The sequence below is a fragment of the Saccoglossus kowalevskii genome, chromosome 11 (genome assembly GCF_978046115.1).
Source record: "Saccoglossus kowalevskii chromosome 11, keSacKowa6.1, whole genome shotgun sequence".
Classification (NCBI taxonomy): domain Eukaryota; kingdom Metazoa; phylum Hemichordata; class Enteropneusta; family Harrimaniidae; genus Saccoglossus; species Saccoglossus kowalevskii.
Genome location: NC_140651.1, coordinates 27,066,174 through 27,086,506, shown reverse-complemented (window position 1 = coordinate 27,086,506; position 20,333 = coordinate 27,066,174). Strand labels below are relative to the sequence as shown.

General features: G+C 33.6%; 1 protein-coding gene across 1 annotated transcript in view; it reads left to right on the top strand.

Moving 5' to 3' along the window:
• Positions 1–18,321, top strand: part of LOC100372692 (trophoblast glycoprotein-like) — a 69,837-nt gene extending 51,516 nt beyond the window's left edge. Inside the window, exon 2 of the mRNA XM_078013557.2 lies at positions 15,003–18,321. The gene's annotated coding sequence lies outside the window, so the exon portion shown is untranslated. The remainder of the gene's footprint in view (positions 1–15,002) is intronic.
• The last annotated feature ends 2,012 nt before the right edge of the window (positions 18,322–20,333 follow it).

Genomic DNA, 20,333 nt, shown 5'->3' with positions numbered 1-20,333 from the left:
GCAGATTGTTCACAGACTTCCGTGTAATTTGAAATAAAACTATCATCCAAACAAGGGGCATTGTCGACGATATACTCTCATCACTCACACTGGACTGATCTGAATCTTCACAGTATACCGTACTTCCCTGATCATAAGCCGGTTAATAGTACATAAGCCGGTTAATAGTAACCGTGGGTAAACTGAGTGTGGAGGAAGAATTTAAACACCTTTCTCGGTCGCCAACATGTCTCATCGTTCAAACCCTAGGCCTTTCATGATAGTCTCAAAGTAAACCATGCCCAATAACCAGGTACACGACTTAACGATCACATTTTTGGCTTTTCGAGAGCTACTACTCAAAGAAATAGGGATTACTCCCGAATTGCAACATCGGGGTTCATCCTGAGTAAATAACAGAATAGAATGCATCCGAACCACGTTCTGTACGTTCGCCATGCACTCTGAAATTAATGCGAGTTTTCTCATAAAACTAAAAGCATGAACCAAACTACCATGCCATTCACGATTATTATGAAATGAAACACACCTTTTACACGCATATTATAATCGTGAATATACATGTATAACCAAGTAAAAATATAGGGATGGGCTTTATACTCGAGAGGGACTTACGATCGGGTAAGTACGGTACTTTAATGCAATTGGGCTTTCACTCTCAGAATACTGTGGTTCAAACGCATAAGGCTCTAACCCAAGTTTTAAAAAGCACATTGTGCATATAAAAGTTGAGTTTATACTAGTAGTAGACAATGCTTGGCAGCATGAACGGCTATGTACAATGGCGTATACGAATGCGATCAGATACTAAAACGTCATAGCTTTGAAAAGTACCCGGATGTTAAATATGTTCGTTCGTTATTTATTCCCCTCCATGAATGGCCTCCATGGTGTTTAATTGCAAGCATTTCAAATGCCTATCCAAGCTACAGTTATAATTAAAACAAAATTGAATCACTGCAATATTATTTCGAATACAGTTTAGAATATACACAACTATAAATTAAGGCCGCATTTAGGTTCGCTTTAAACTTTATTTTTTGGACCAACAAATTATTATATTTGGAAGAGGTGGAATTATATTTTTTTAAATAAAAATTAAATTATAAGAAGAAAAAATAAAATTATAAATTGATAGAGAAAAATAATAAATTGTTTTCACAAAAATTATGTGGCATAAATTCAGTAATAATAAACTTGTAATTTGTTTATTCATAGAAGGCTCTCCAAGATAGATTGAAATAAAGTCATTCGTCATGTAAGCTGGCATTTCTGTTTCAGCCCTATTAGAAGCACATCTCTAATATGAGCACGTACAAGTCAAAACTAACGAATTTTACATGCCAAATATTACTAATTTAGACCATACAAACACCTCTGAGATTTTCAGCATTGCAGTCAAGACAGTTCACACTTTGTCTGAGGTAACTGAACTTAAGTAAACATACTGTTGATTAACTTATGATTAAAACACACAATAAATGTTTGTAAAAGCCATTAGGTCGTGTGCGAGTTTATGTTGTTTGTAATCCTTTCTCAGCCAAGTCACTTTAAGTACACAATAATGTTTACATGTTTTGTGTATTCTACTATAAACTGTTATCAGACTTTATCTCAATCATGTTGAAAGAGCTGTAATTGCATGCATCACTAATAAAACAAATACAGTATTTTGTTGCTATAGTCGTGCACCAAAGTGAACCCAGAAAAATGTACAGTCTTGAACCGTGTTTCTGATTCTGTGATAAAACCACCTAAATAGCATTAAAACCCAGGCTGCCCATCAGTAGTTTTTAATTGCATTCTCATCGTAAATTGTATTTTCCATAATATAAATTTTAATGGGTATTACAACGTGCAACGTTTTTTTTTCCTGCCTATAAGCATGAATTTCGAATTAACTTGCCGAAAGCAACTGGATGGTTTTGCAAGAGGCTTGACACTTTTAAAAGGTTGTTTAAAAATGATTGGCCCAAGGGAGTGCTGTCAATACCGAAAAATCCCAGGTGACACTGATTTGTAAAAACTGTTTGTATGGCTTTTATTTCTCGTCTCGATTTAATAAAATAATTCGGAAAACACTCTATTTATGTTGTACTTTAATTTGGATTTTGTGTTCTGGGAATTTGTTTCTTTAATTTTATATGTTAAGTTGCTGGCCGGGACAATTGATTCAGATTTGTTTTCGTAAAGGCCCATGGTTCGTAATTGAACGATAACATAATTAGCATTTCCATGAACAGGGGAAAATGTCATTACTACGTAGAGTGGAAAACCCGGAATGTGAAAACTATGGAAACATGGAAAGTAAAAAATACTGTCATATATTAGAAATGAATATTACTAATAAACGAATGTTAATAAATCCATGTGTTTTTCAGTGTAACCCTAACCCTAATTACTATATTTTTACTTTCCATGTTTCCATAGTTTTCACATTCCGGGTTTTCCACTATACTCCATTACTATTATGTGTGATATTTAAATGGGCAGTCATTTGACGAAGATTGTTTCACTTGGAACTTATAAGAATTTCACTTGTGGATGAGTAATTAATAAATTATCAGAAGTGCATTTAATTTGAGATGACACTGAAAGAATGCTTGGCATATAAATTACCTCATATGTATTCAAGGGAAACTCTGAAGTTAACTCTGAAATCAAAGCAAAAATATACTCCTGCAATCATTGTTTCCTAGATCATTAACAATATGACTAACTTATATGATTTTGATCACGGATACTTAAAGCGAGAGGGTTGTCACCTGCGCACATGCGGGAATTGAGTCACAAGCGATAATAACAACACACGCTAAAATCACAAAGGCTCATGGGTATACGCTTGTTTGTAAACAATGACACGCTATGGCCATCTGACGCATGCGCAGATGATGACTTCCCTCGCTTTAAAGAATGCATGTGCTAACAAGAAATGCAATATTCATAAACAACACATTATTGCAAATTTAGGTATAGTTTCAATTATTAAACAGAGGGAAGTTGTTTATTTTGTATTACATATTAAACTGACAGGAAGAAAAAGGGCAATTTTTCAGTAATGGATTGTTTTCTTGTTACGACCAAATAACTATATGCTTCTGACAATCCAATGAACCGACTTGACAGGCTGTAGTTAGAAAACTGAAGTATGAATAACAAATTTGAGAAGCTGGTTTCGCAGACCTAGAAAAGTGGCTGTAGGATAATAGACAAACATTGGTACAGCATATGTACTACCGTATTTGGCTATATCTAAGTATTATTAAAGATGATGTATTTGTATATAACCCTATGATAATCACTTGTGATTACTGCCAGAGTAGCATCAATTCTTGCCTGCAGCTCGAATTGATTCAAAAATACGGCGGTAATCATTTGTGTCTACTGACGTCAACCGAAGAGAAAATATCGTGGGATTTTATACGTAATTATATATTATAATTAGTATATATTAGTAATTCTATGGTCCGAAAAAGTTACGTTTAAGTGTCATATTTCTTACACATTAATGTGTTTACTGATGTAATTCAAGATGGCTGATTGACGGCCATATTAATGTTAAAAATGCATAATAATTAGGCATTTCTTTATATTGGTACAATGATAGATATTGCCAATCTTGATACATTTTGATTGAACATATTTATAACAGTACCATAATGATTTTTCAGATTTGATTCAAAATTTCTAAATGTAAATGCTCTTCACACTTTACAACTAAATAATTATGTACTTTATGTATCTTATCATATCATGTTCTGATTCAAAATGGCTGATGAGTTTCAGTTGCGTTTACTATTGAACCAACAAGGACCCTGTCATGTCATTATTTGTTTATAAAATGATATTCTCATAGCATGGTAGAATCATAGTAGAAACATCAATTTTACATGCCTGGTAACATTGTTCTGAAATATGTTTTTATTATCCAAATGGCATGTTTTTTGTGTTCACCTTTTTGGTGGAGTTAATAATACAATTAACTTAGAAATATCCTGTGTGGCGAAGCGGTAACGGAATAAATAATTTAATTTCTGCGCATGAAATAAAGGTTGTCAGGTGTAATTACCAGCTAAATGTTGGTTTAATTCAGCTGAAATGAAATTGACAGGAATCATTTTTCCCGCTTACCAAACTTAAAAAATAATGCAGCACAGTGCATTGAACATCTGCTACTTTGGGGCTATGTACTAGTACCTGGCTGATTCCTGCAAGTACCTGGGTACATGCTGAATTGTATCGCTATTAAATATTCACAGTGAGGGAACGTGTCTGATATATATATACGTGAATGATATATACACAGTGGTTAAAAAGTTGAATGATTGGCAAAAAAACAAGAGCTTTATTATGGCCATTTTAAAGGGACATGTCAGGTGACCAGGTCATTAGTTAATCTTTATTTATTGGCGATGTACATGTACGTATATTTTTGGTTTGTCTATTTGATTTTCTAAGGACAAAATCTCCGCACTCACAAATTAATATATACAACTGCCACATACATGTATGTCTAATTTGGGGCTATGTAGTTACCTGAAAACCTGGAATGAAAAATAATTCGACAGAAGCTTTATGGGGGGTGATGTTTACGACAGCTACTTTCTCTTGGGCCTTTAAGACACTCGTTAAGTGTTATAAATTGTAGTAAACATTATACTGTGTAAAAACGTTGACAATCCTCCCTACTCGTAATCCAGCTCTTTCATGCTATAAAGCGTATACATTTCATATGAGTTGTTCCTTCTAGCAATAAACCTTTCTAGACATTGATGAGTGAAAGAATCATCATTTACATTGATGATATCAAAATAATATACACCGTATTTGATAGTTTTTTTTAAATAAAATACTCTGATTGCTGTGAATGACATTGATTTTGCCCATTTACATCTGTCATTTTTGCGCCACTTTGTGTCTTCACTGGAAAGATAAAAAGACAGTAAAACTGCAATACAAAATCAAAATGGTTTGATGATTTACATATAAAGCCATACAGCATATACTGTAAAATGATTAATTTTAAATTTCGCTAATTTACCATTTCAGACATATTCAGTGGGTTTTAAATTCACTGTTTTATCTTTTAGATAATGTGTTCTATGCTAAATTTTACATATTCACTGGGTTTTAATTTAGCGCATTTTCAAGTCAGTGAAATAAGCAAAATTAAAACCCAGTAAATAATTAATCCTTTCACAGTACTTTTGTCTCTTTTCACATGATTTAGTCAACCCCTGCAGCAAATGAGAAATTATGCTAATTTGGATTGAAATTAACAAAAAAAGAATACCATAATTGCCAGATACCATGCCATTTGGGGCAAGTGTTTGCTCCAATCTTTCATCATTCTTTCATAGCCTAAATATTATCATTCATATTCGCAAATTGAAAATGTGTAATTATATAAAAATAAAAAGAATATTTGCAGTAAAAATTGTGGTTTTAAAAAGTTTAATAAGGACCTAAGTGAAATAATCACTGCCTTCAATTTTTGTGATTAGTGAAATCCATGAAAATTTCGTCACACTAATATTGAAGCGTCCCATCAATGCAGATGTGATGAAAGACCTCACCGACCTTTCCTATAAGCCAATCAAATGTAACTGGCATTCGTCAACTCATAAACGTATTGATTTCTAGATTCCGATAATTGACTTTTATGTAATTGAATTCTACTACATCTCGCGTCATTCTTATGTAAACTTATGTCAGTGTAATATATAAACCTAATCATAGTCTTCGTTTTGAAAATTGATTATTACTAAACTTACTTCAATAAAGTCTGGTATTGTTACATTCTGCACCAGTTACATAAAATATAAAACTGACTTTTGTTATATTTACATGTAGACTTGCGTCAACTGAACCATTACGTGTACATACTGTAAATTAATTATTCATGCGATCGTTAAATTATGACAAACGAAAAATAAATTAATGTCAGTAAAGACAGGGTTTTCTAGTTGAGGTTGCAGAGGATGACATTTGCTGCATTGCATTGTGGGGAATAGATTTTAGTGGAAGTACATTAACCTCTGCTATCCATAAGTCATCTTCGCCAGCCAAGGTTTATTTATTCAGCCATCTTTTTAACATTATACCTTGGCAGAATTCCCACTGTAAAACTATCCACTGTCGATGAAATCAACAATGAAAACAAAATGGCGTGTGCTCTAGTGTGTTTCCATGGTAAAGGGAACAAAAAGTTGTATATTGTGATGCGTTCCCATGGGAAATTGAACACAAACTACATGTAGTGTGATTGTGTCAGTTTAAAGCTATGAAGTGATTGATATAAGACAGCGAAATCCATTGGTTCAAATTTTAAATTTATTTGAGTTGTCATAACAAGAACTCTGATTGATGGATTCAGCTTTTTAACACGGCCAATCAAATCTTTCAATTTAACTGAGATCAAATACACAAGTTGGAATAGATGGCCATGAATGGTCAGCTTTGGTGTAAAAGTGCAAATTGGACGATACAGCTCAGATGAATATACATTATAAAATATGGCATTTTTTTCCAATATAATACAAGTTTGTTGTATTCCAAGCCAATGAAGCTATTTATTAGGTGAGCTCAGCTTGTTTGGAAATGAAGGAAATGAGGTATTCTGTTGATGACGACAATACATTCGTAGCTAGACGAGCTATTCACAAACCTCTGCTGATGGATTTGTTATGTTTATCCGCCAGATTAATCATAGGAGTTGAAGACAAATATTGCCGGAAATTACTTTTCTATTGCCATTATTGCAAGTAATAGTACCAGGATATCTGTCTAAGTACGTGGTGGTATTCTAACTGGATTTTAAAACTTGAATAAAAATTAGTGGCGATGTATTGAGTAATTACATGGTGGTCTCAATTGGAATTCATTTTGTTTTTACTTGTGCATACTATGAGACCTGGCATGTTTATATACTTACATATTAGTGTATTTACAGTATATTTTCAATACATTTAACTATGAGTTTAAAATTATTTCTCAGTACTTATTCACTGTTACAATGCTGTACCATTACTTTCACCATCCTACTACAGCCAGATCTGAAGGCCTTTGCCGCATTCTGGCCACGCTGTGTGGCGTGGATTGCGTGGACGGATTTCATGTTCTTTGCACGTAATTAGCTTGGTTATTACCCGGTAAGCATCCTTTTTGTGGGATACCCGGTGGCCGAGGGGAAGACGTGTAGTGGCGTGAAGCTAGGCGAATACATGTAGATGCTGTACGCGAGTGTCGGTTCAAGTCACGCACACAGTACATGTTTACTATGATTTGACGTAGTATTTACCTTGCCGTTTATTCGTTGTTATTTGCTTACTTTTTCTATGTCTGCAGCAACTATGAGTTTAGTTCATTTGAACATGGATTGAACAGTTCATGTATGTCCGATTTACACTGCGCCTCGACCTCACAAGATTTATGATGTTAAGGCAGGACGGTTAATTCAAGAATAAAAGTGAAATTACATAGCCTGCTGTAGTTGGCCGATTATAATCGGCTATGTACATGTACATTGATGGACAGTTTTCAATTGGAATAAAAAATATTTCACTTTTTTTGCGTACAATCGGCCAACTTTTTAAAACTGTTGTTTGAATAGAATTGGCTGTCAGTCAGTTGCATAATTTTTCCTAAAGACGAACGAGAAATTGTTTTTATCCTGAGGAGAAATAACTAGCATCTTTAGAGATTAGTCGCATACCGAGTAAAGCTGCTTAGATTTGTTTATATCTAAATGGCAATCCCAGGGAGATAAATGAGTCAATGATAGCGAGTGTATCCATAAATTTTTTAATTTTGTCTCCATTTGACATTATGAACACCAGAGAGACCTATCAATATTTATATTAGAAAATATACTTAGATTAGAAAGCTTTAATTTGTATTGTATAAGCCTCTTGGCGGTGTGGGGGTTTATATCTCGCTATTCCCGATCCAATTCCCTCTTCGGATGGTGCCAATCAATGTTCGCAGCAATTCTAACGCTGGTTGATATTTTTTCGCATATTTCATCATAGAGATAAGCGTCTTTCATGTTAGTTTATTGCTATGCATTGAGCAGATTTATATCATCTCATTTGCATATTTATCAGATCTCCCTTATGGTTATGGTGTGCTTCTGAAAGACACATAGATATATAAACGTATGGTAATGTATCATGTGAATCAAATGCTACTAAATTGATACATATATTGACTGAAGGCTTTATATTATTGTACATTTTATATATGTACATACAGTAAATTATCAAGATGGATTTATGATTCATTATTTTGGAATACATGCATTAGATAAGGTTATTCCCAGCACATAACAATGATAGTGACGTTCTCTATGAATGTGGCTCTATAACTTCTCATTTTGATTTTCATCTTTCCCTTATTCAGTTCATTTAATTGTGTATTTCATGTGGATAGCAAAATTTGTGATTTTGGATGCAAGTGTTGAGATGTACCAGCACACATTGTCACAGGGCTACTGTATTTGTTCTATTAAAAGCGCATATGTATAGGGGATTCACAAATGCATTTAATAGCAGGCCATCATTCTGTAACAACAGGCCAAAGAATAAAATAAAAAGGCTCTTGGCAGTGCGAAGCGTTGTAGCGAGACCGGCGTTGGCAATCAAGGGCAGAAAGTAGATGACCAATTTGGGCTTGTTGCCGGCGGCTGGCTATTAATGAAACCCCTTCATGTATCTCCAATAGAAACACATATAAAGTTAAAATTGCATTGGCTGTGTACTAAATCATTAAACTATTACTTATTTTTAAAATTGAAAAAATATATTATTATGTAATGATTTATACTGTATTCACTTCAATAAAAGTGTTTCTTCAATAGCAGTTTATACTTGTATGGAAGTGCATGCAAGTCAAATAATTTGGTTTGTGTGGGTTTAAAGCATACCAAACCAGTGTGCCTCTAACAGGCTTGATTTCGTGAGGATCTCAAATCAAAATCAAAATCAGAATCAGAAATCAAAGCAGAATGAATTTGGGTCTGCTTGTGTACTGAGAGGTATGTGGCTGTAGTATTATAAAGGCACAAACAATAAATGTTATGGGCCCTGATTCCCTTTGTTTCCATACTAACTTCTGCTTCTATCTCCATCTCTAGTAAGATATTTTCCAATGTAACTTTTTTCAGTGTATATTTAATGGCACACCAGAGAATGAGTGCTGTAGTTGTGTACATGTACATTTGTATAGTTATGTTACTAATATCTCTGTGTCAGTGACTGTCATATTGGCTTAGCATGAAACACACACTGACATCAACAGACTAGACTGGTTCCTTTACTTGCAAATTTCACAGCTAATTAAATGTCATACTATTAAGTAATTGGCAATTCAGTTGATGTTAATTTATTAATAGAAATCACTACCATAGCAATTAAAAAAACAAGTTCAACTGGGAATACCGGTATATACCACGTTTTGATGAAAATGTATTTATGTAACAATAACAAAAACATTGTGTTAGAGATTGTCAACAGATATTTTTATTTTTACTGATTTTTGATACCTTTTTTTTCTATATTTTACATTTAAGGTATTTCACTGATTCACCCTTTCTGTGGAAATTGCAGAAATTAATTACTTTACAGTAGTGGATGTATAATTTTGCAGTGAAAAGCCTGAAGAAGAAAAATATTCAACTCCAAAACTTGTGACTTTTTTTGTAATTTTTTTCTCGTGCATCAGTTTAAGAATAATATGGTGGCCACTTTAAAGACATGTTTGCTTTGTCATACTCTACACTGACTTTATGGCGCTAATGTATTTGTTTCTCCGTCACTCCAGACACATGTCAAGAGGGCACTTCAACAAATTCAACAATGTGCACATACTAAAATTGTGATTTAGCATTACATGTACATCTTATGTACACTTTAAGTGGTTGGGATTCATTAAGGATTTTCTAAAAGGCTAACACGTCCAGTTTAATCTAGATATGTCTTTGTCTGATATTCCATGCTACTTGTGTGTGCTGGTTCAGGGTCTTGTTAGTGTAAAGAATTTGTGTATTTTTGCCCTTTCTGCGATGAAATGAAATGGAAGGGGAGGTACAATGTATAGTAGATGAACAATTGGTAACCATCATTGTCACTGTCATTGTTAACAATCCATATGGCCTCAAAAACATTAAAATTGTCTTCGTCATTGTCAGTGTCGTTGTTAACACATTGCTTAATGCCTCTATGAAAAACAGCATATATTTGAGATATGTTTGTCCTATCTCTTGTGCAATGCCTTCATTGTAACACTAGTTGCATGTCCTTATGTCTACAAAAGTGCTTGCGCTATTACTGTTATGCATATTAACAAGGTCACATGATCCCATTTATACAAAGTAAGTACTTCATATGAATAGATTTCAACCCTGAATTGGTTAGGTCTATGATCATCCAAAGCAGCTATGTACATGTACTAAGTTTGATTGAAATTTGATAAGAGGTATTCAAGATATCTGTGGAACACCTATAATTTACCTAATTTATGCTAATTAGGTAATCAGTAAGCAAAAAATTTAACCTTAGACACATATATGAATTTTTCAAGAACATCTGTGTACCAAGTTTCACTGAGATCTGATAAATCAAAAAGCCAAAAATTGGATAATTATCAGATTTCAACCAAAAACTAATCAGGTTTGTTCATTTTCCAAGGGCATATATTTGCCAAGTTTCATTGAAATGCATTGATTAGCTTTAATGATGGAATAGCTAAAAGATTACTATGCAAATTTCATGGTTTAATATGCCAAAATGTTAGGTCAATGTATTGTCCTAGTGCATCTAAGTTTTATTGAAATGCTGTGACTTGTCTTTGAGATGTAGGTGAAAAAGCTGAAAATGGATAATTAATATGCAAATTGGTAATAAATATTCAAACAGAGAAGCTTCTATGTATCAAGTTTCGTTGAAATCTAATGATTGGTTCAGATAATAGTACAGACACATACATACAGGGGTTTTTCTAGATAAAATGAAAAAGAGGGAGCACACACAGGCGAGGGAGCGGAGCGACCAAGAGGGTTGGGGATAGGTGTGGACGATATCGGAAGGTTTCTGCACCATTTTAACGGTGTATCTATCGACTCAAGCAATATATTTATGACTTGAAAGTTCAATCGGTAAGAGGGCGCCAGCCGAAAGCATCAGGGCGCTGCACCCCTGTTCCCCGGTTTAGAGAAAACCCTGTACACACATACATGTACACACAGACACACTAACTTCAAAGACTTGCATTGTGCTTCACACACGGAAGTTAAAAATGATAACAACTATAACATTCATCTAAACTTTTGCATTCAAGTTTCTATCCATGCATGAACAAGACTCCCCAAGCAGAAAATAAATACCCATCGAAATGATACATGTCTTCATTGATTAGCATCAGTTACAACCAAATGAACAGCTTTTAAAAATAATATTTTAATTTTAAAATATGTGTTGTTCTATTTGTATATCATCAGCAACAATTATATTAGTTTTTTTTTTCTTTCTCTCAGTTAATGCAAATTTATACAATTTCTATCTACCATGATACCAGCTGCAAGCCTCCATGGATGCTCAGTATGAATAGCATATAAAGATATCAGCATTATGTGTTAGAAAATCACTATATATTGGTGAAGTATTGATGAAGTGGTAGCTATAATGACTGGATTATATATATATATATATATATATATATATATATATATATATATATATATATATATATATATATATATATATATATATATATATATATATATATATATATATGGGGTAATCAGTTGAGGCAGTGTTCTCAAATAAAATCTTGTGGCAGATAAACAGTGCATAGCTTGCTTTAATCCTGTTTTGAATTTACGATACGCATGCAAAGTAGTGCTGATGTGATTTTGGAGCGACTTTGGTGCCTGAGGCATGCCGATGCATTTATCTCATTGTTCGTACATGAGCTGGCGAGGACATTAAGTTACATCCACGTAAATGTTTCATCATGCTTGAATGTACATGCAGTTCAGTAAATAAGATCAAAATTGGCAACTTCTTTCGTTATCATTTACTATCAAATCCTTTGAGAGCCGTGCAGGCGGCAATGGCATTACCAAAAAAAAAAAATTGTGAAACTTCAATTAGTGCCTGTTTTTGCTCTTCCTGTTCGGATTTTATGTGAACCGAAACTCTCCTCAATTCCACACTGATGAAGCCAATTTGGGTGATGATAGTTCAACAGTGATGTAGTTGCCATGGAGATTTGGTGATCATCATCTCTTCATTTTCATATAATATAACAAAAGATCTCAGTATGATACTTTCCTCATGTCCTCTCTCGTTAAAAATCATCTCCATATTCATTCATTATCACTCTCTTTGGCAGCAGTCATATTAAGCCTTTTTCTTCCTTTAGGGCAAACATTCCTTTTTTTTTCCCAAGCGATCTAATCTTGGATATATTTCATGCATCTGGCGTATACATTGTATTCTATTCCAATATACACCCACTTAAAAAACATTGATTTTTTTGGTGGCGTGATCCATTAACAGCGTCTCAATGCTAGTTCAATGCAAAAATACATTTTTAATATTTTGTTCATTGGAATTTCAAAATTGTTTGTAATATTTCAACAATTAAATGTCAGTTCCATTTTTGCGTCACAGATTTTAGCTGGCATGTCATTTGCACTGATGTGAAAGGTGACAGGTTAAAATTTTTCTAACACCTGAATTGAGCTCAATAAAATTGTATATTGCTGTACTCTCAGCACAACAAAGGAATTCTCTTCATCTTTATAAATATTTATAAATTCCACATTCAAACTGAATTGAGATGTTTATATTGGTTGACTGTATAACATTAGAACATTTTTAAAGGTCGTTGTATACTGTGCTCGTGAATTGCCTGGCTGGATTTAACTGCCATTGAATTTTATAAATATTAAAAAAAAAAGAGGGAAATGCCTTCACTGAGAGTACATGTATTTCAACAAGAAATATTCACTGGATTCAATTTTAGTGGATATGATTTTGAAGGAATATTCACTAAGGATTTAAATTGACCGGTTTGTGAATGAAATATTATGAGGTTATTACGAGGATACCTTTAAGTATGCAAGAAGACAGTACAGCTGGAGTATGTGTGGAGATCGATGCGTGGCTTACACATCTTTTCCTTTCAAGGATACACCATGGGAATGCCGAAATCTAAAATGTTTAGAACAGAATCAGTGAACTTCTTTGTGTGGAGTCCGGCCAAACTCTGATGGCAGCCATGTTTGTTTTTGTTATTATTAGAGGATGCTTACGCTCCCAGTCATTCCATATTTAGAATTTGCATTTCCAAATATGGTAGGATGAAAATTACGGCACGCTGTAAGTGACAGATGTATAATAGATTATACTAGGATTAACTCGGTATATTTTTTGGTTTCTGACAAATTCAGCTGTCATGGGGAAATAAACAGAATAATTAATAATATTACAGTATTAAAACTACATTTTACAGCCCTCTAAAGTTTTGAATACACCATTAATGTTTCATTCTGGGAGCATTCATAGAGCTTTATTTGTGTATAGAAACTGCTATGGTGATATATTTGATGATCTGAATTTGTGTGCATTGTGGGAAAAGAAAGGATTAATCAGGATTTTGCTTTGTTTAGTTTCATACCATGAATTCATTATTGTTTTTAAATGGTTATCATCTAAAAATAAGAATTGTAAATTAAAAATCAGAGAAACAGAGTGCTGACAGTTGCATGAAGCATTACAGTGCCACATTTATAATTTTCTACACGTATCTGATAAATTTTATGATTTGCAAAGTTTAAAATTGGTTAAAACGGGAGGGTCATCACCTGTGCACGCGAGTCCCAATCGACAATAACAACACACGCTAAAAGTGCAAAGGCTCATGGGTAGACGCTTGTTTGTAAACAAAGACACGCTATGGCCATCTGACGCATGCATGCACAGGTGACGACTCCTCCGCTTTAAGGAAAGTATTTTCTATTTGCTGTTATGATATAATAATAATTTTCACTGGGTTTAAATTTCACTGATTTACCATTTCAGGCATATTCAGTGCGTTTTAAATTCACGGTTTTATCATTTAGATAATGTATTAATACTCAATTTTAGATATTCACTGGGTTTTAATTTATCGCATTTTCAAGTCAGTGAAATAAGAAAAATTAAAACCCAGTGAATAATTAATACTTTTTCAGTATTATTTTATTCCTCGGGAAGTTCCAAACAGTGTTTTTATTTTGTGACTAATCATTCAATAAGGTTTGCAATTGTTATCTCTGCTGTTTACAGTCGGCAGCGTGGGAGCTGTTCATATTACTGATTATTGTCTGTCTGCTTCAACAATATATTTTCTTCTTGAAGCAGCAAGTCCATTTGCTTTTATACTTAGTATATATGTACCTTGAGTTAACCCATCATCTTCAAATCTATAATTTTGTAGAATATTTTCTGTAAATAACCCTATTTTTGATTGACCTATTCTTTAAAATGTCTAGCCAAAATGCTATGATATTTCATATGTAGATGCCTTGGGTGAGCCACTCACAGATTTTTCACTCTTTCTTCAATTTCTTTCTTTCTTTAATTTTAGTAAATATTTGTACAACTATATGGTGAACCTACATCAGACAACAGGCTGCTTGTTATAACCACATTTACAGATTACTACTAAATTCTTCATGATGTCTCTTCAAATTCAATGTTTCCAATCATAAACAAAATGACAGTATTAAACTATTGCACATCATGTTTCGTTGCATCCTAATACCTGTGCTGAATTAATTCAATTGCTGAGATCCATATCCACATCCAATACCATTACCCGTAGGGGTGAAGACACAAATTAGGCCAAGTTGAGCATAAAATCATTTATACTGATGCAGTTTGTTCAGCTGTCTCTTGTTTCCTAGGAGATGTAATCATCTTCTAATTATCTTTCTATTTTATCTTTCCCATTTGCAGATTGGATTTGGAAAGCTCAGAAATGTTTTTATCGGTGCATGACGAATGTTGATGGACGCTAATGAACTAAGGATTGGTGCTGAAGTGATATTTTGTACATTATGGAAGTCTGCGTTGATGATCGCTATTTTAATTGAAAAGCAATATTATATTTGCAAGATGGCAGATCTTTTCATGTAGTTTGTAGATTCATGTGTATATGCTATGCTAGCCTATGGTATGTATTTTCTTAGATTTACAATACCTCTCAAAAAAACCTAAAGCAACAATGCTTGGTCTTAGTAGCCCAAAATGTACTGTGACCCAGTCAAATATGAATTATGGAAGGTAAAAATACCCCATTCATTGATTGCCAGGTTAAATGCTTAATAGCTTTTTTCAATCAAATTTACATGCAATACTTTACCATCATTGCATTTACTAGGCATTGTTGTTCAGTGTTTTAGAGGTCTTGCTGAACTTGGAAAACACATACACATGTATATGTAGTTACTTGGGTAAACTTGCTTGGCTGTAGTCAGTAGTGCTGCGTTACTCAGAAATTGAGGGCGCCCTTGTTTGAAACCTGACAAGACTTGATGGTATTAGGAATATGTTTGTAGTGTTGATGATGATTCTGAGTTTTTTTTGGCAATTCTCTACTCAAAAACAGCATTATTAAGTTACATTTTTTAATGTGTATATAATATATGTATATATACATGTATATGTATTGTATCTTTAAGTGGTTTGTTTGTTGTTGCCAGACGTTTTTACATGTTGACAACTTAAGGGGCTTAAATAAAACCTCTGTGACTCCTCTGTGAAATTGCACTGCTTGGACCAAACATTGTGTAAACTGAAATCTTATTTATAAATAGACTGGAGTACTATAACAGTTTCTATTGTACCAAACATTGTGTAAACTGAAATCTTATTTATAAATAGACTGGAATACTATAACAGTTTCTATTAACTGGATGTTTTTACTTCCCTGTGCTGTACGATTTGAATGAACTGCACTGCAATGTTTAAACAAACTCATATCTGTTTTAATAACTTAGTAAAATATAAATTGAATATAGTTCTTATGAAGCTATTAAAAAATGGTCAATAAATATATAAATGTCATGTGATAGGAATTATATTATAAATAAATAGCAATAACTTGTCCGTTTAATAAATATATTTTTTGGGTTCTTAAACTTTAAAATCATGGTCAATAAATTATAACCTTATTTCCCTCTGTCTTGCATTTAGAGCAGATAAAAATCAAATTGTTAGTTACTGTCAGTTTTGTAATTTCTTCCTTTCAAAGATATATTTTTGCACCAAATATTTATTATGTTAGAACAAACAGTTTTCCTTTTTTAAGGAAATTTACGTATTATATAACATGATAATCATTATTATACACTGTACATGATTTAGCACAGACAACTAAAATAAACTTAATTAACAATAAAATTTACCATTCCATGAAAAAGTTGCATCTGCATTTATTCTAAAACATATCTGCACTTATTCAAACATTCAAATCTTCTCTTATTTGGGGTAAACTTTGTTACCAACAATTAACACATTCAATGACGTCATACTTAAATGCTTTCTTTTGTTTACATTGGAATGCAGAAGTGCTTTTGCACAAGATAAAAATAGAATATTTTTTCAACACAGTCTTAACAATCCTGTTTTTAAAAATGATTACTACAATCAGCACAAAGATGTATACTTATAGGGTTATCATGAGAATACTGCAAAAGTATACACTCCGGCAGTATGGGATTGCACGAGTGTGTACTTTGCATTATATCGTAATAACCTCATAGTATTTAGTGGTTCATTATACATGTAGTATTCATTAGTAATGTCATATTTAACTCCTAACTTTATTTTACTGTATTTTTAATACTTTAAATTAATATCTTAATTATGTATTCTTCACTTATTTGTCTAGACAGTGAACTAATTATAATATTCTGCTGTATATACATGCTTAGTGCACAATTATGCAAATATGCGAGTGTATTTTTTCATCATGTATCATTCCAATTGGATCATTGCTTTCGTGACTATTCAATGTTACTTTAAGAATGCTACTTACTTCAATGTAATTCTTGGAACCAAATGTGTACTTGTCTAAGATGTATGATTTAAATTTTGTGTGGTGACTAATTTGATTTAATTAAATACAGCACCTGGGAGAGGGGTGTGGTTTACATGATCTCTGGTTCAGGCCATTTTTTGATGCTGTTCTCACTTTGTATTGTGAGGAATATGGGTGACAAATGCAACATAGTCAGTCTGGTTCACTCAGACACAGATGTAATTTGTTTTGTTCATAATATTTGTCCTGTTATAGTACAATTAACCATTTGAAGGTTAAGTCAACTTTTGTCACCTTTAACAAAAAATGTTTTTCGTATTTCTTGAGCGAGATGTATATCCATCGGGAAGTGATTTCCATTTGGTCCCAAATTTGAAAATAAATTATAAAAAAAATACACAAAAATATTGCTGCAAAATTATGATTAAAAATGCAGTTATTTTGTATTATTTGTTCTTTTCCCGATTGTACTTTTCACCTACCACACAATGAATACAATAGAGGTAATACTCTCATAGTGTTGAGGTGTTGTAATTCTAGATGAAATACATGTATATCAGACATGATGTTGCTAGATTTATTCTTTGTAATAGTTGTTAATAAAAACTTTTTGTACTGGTGTTTAATCGGTGTTTTTGTATTACCCTGGTTTGAATATTTTAAAGCAGCGATAATTGTAAATGGTTTTTTCTCAGATTGATAAATCATTTTCTGTTTCATTACTGTCAATTTGTATGTTGTACATTAAATCGTTGCAAGAGGGAAAAGATGGTTGCATCTTGGTTTCCAGAGGGCGCCTTCTATTGAAATCCAGTTTTGTCAGGTGAACCTCAAAGATCACGGTACAAGATAATTGGCAACATACCAGAGCCCACTGGGCATAAGGTCAATTTTATTCCCATCCTGAGGCTAAGCCTCTACTTGATGATTTTTATGTGTCAAATTCCGTAAGTGTGTGTCATGATTTTGTCTATGGTCTTCACCACATGACCGATTTCAACAAAATGGCGAACTACTCAACCCTTAGTTTCCACATTTCTGAACTTTATGTGATATTAGCTTTGTTCAGGGTCACTTTGCCCATGCAATTGTCTAAAATGATTTCAGTCAGATTTGATCATCTCTATGTGGTTTTATTTAAACAAATTTCCATTTTATACATCTCCTGCTGACTCGTTTTTTGAACATGCACTGGATTTTATTTTGCAGTTATTAAAATACCGTGACACTGTGTGTATTTGTATGTATATGTGCAAATCTAACTCTCAGACCAAAAATTATGGTAGTATTGGATAATTAGTGCATATCAATTAGTTTACATATACATATTACACCAAGTACTACCACAATTTGTTTAAGTTAGATATTTGGCCTTACTACTTCGAGCCAAGCATCTACCCAAGAGTCTTTAGCGTGCGTTGTTATCGTCGTATGGGACTCAATTCCCCTCTCCTCCCTACCCAGCTATGTATCAACTGCCCCCGGGGTTTACAGTAGTAGCACGATAGAAACAATGCATTTCACTACAAAAGATATGTTTAATAGGTGGCGCTGTTTCCATCAACGTGCGCGCTCCTTTCGACGTCAAGAAATGAAATTCAGAAGCGCTTACAATGTCCCGTGACTCTATTGAGGTTGTTGTACATGCACGGTAGTGTAATTTATGTGAACGAGAACGCAATTTGTACATCTACGTGATATGTAGGTCGTCTAACATCTAACGTGGGTGTATCAAATAAGTCAAACACTGACGTATGTATAATTTGGAAGATGTGTCTATGATAAGAAATGAATAATTTTCTAATTCAAATAACCAAATTTGTTCGACTATATTGCTTATTCGAGTGGTTAATTTGGTGCGTAACTTACAGACAGAAACGCGTTTTTCAGACAAAACAAAAATGACGTAACAATCGAAGCAAAACAAATTTATTTTTTCAAATCTGTACATGAAACTCTGTATGTGCAATATTTACAGTATAATAACAGTTGTTTCGGAGACGCATAAAAACACACGTGACTAAATTAGATGTTGGTTTTTGGTCGTTTGGCCAACGCCGAGAGACAATTCAAAAAACACTGCGAATCGCCGTTGTGTAGCAAAATGTTAAGGCCATTTCAACCGGGTCGTCTAACTTAGCACGGTCCATTTCAAACTTCGTCACACAAAGTATTTTGTTAAAGGTTTGAGGAAAGGTACCCACCCAATGGCGATCGCCATGTTTATATAACTGTATGAATATCTCATCGGCGTTACGTAATCCATTGAAATGAAGCCTACTTTGTTTCCCCTATCTGATATGGAATTTTTTTGTCAGCAGAACTTGTCTCTATTTTTTTTTACACTAAACAGTTGTTGCAATTTTTGTACTTTAAGTAAAGTAGATGACTTGTATAATAGCCCTCTTTAACATCATGAAATGGTTTTGCTATCAGTCAACCTCCTGGATGTTTTCTCTCTTCCAAACCACGCTTCTGAACAGTACACTAAACTACTTGATATTTATTTACCGACCCACCTGAAAAAATTCCAGACGGTCCATTCTGGTAAAGGGGGAGAAGGAAGCGTTTGTGGATATCAAACGCCTGGCAGGAAAAGAACATCAAGCTCTGGCTGTTGAAAAACTAAGGCAATTCCTCAAACTACCGAGGAAAAGAGTGCCATACCCCTGAAAGAGCAGGAAACGCATTTCTAGCCTTAAATAAACCAGTACTTCGGCACACAAACCAAACGGCTCTTTTCAGGGCCACCACATCCTCCCAAACGAGAACTACCGTTATTACTATGGACTCTGTCCATACAATCAATAACACAAAACGCAATAGACACTTCTCACGTAATAAAACACATTGCAAGATGCAAACGAATAAAGAAATACAATGCAAAACTGGCCAAAAAATAAACGGTTGGCTGATCAAGCTTAGTTGGTCTCAAATGTTATTCGGAATTTTTCGAGTACAATTCTAACCCCAATAGAAGTCATTGCCCTTGGCAACGGACTCAAATTTATACCAACCCCACCAAAGCCAACCTATCACACTTTGCTCAGAGACATGTCTATGCTATCTAGGAGAATGCATATCAAATATTTAATGCACAATAAACAATCTCAACAACATCCTTTCAAAATGAAATCAACATGGAACCCACCAGACTCGCATACACAGTAGCCTCGAAAATTACATTGAGGCAACTAAAGTAGAGATATCCAAAATTACTACCAATAAACCCAAACAAAACATGA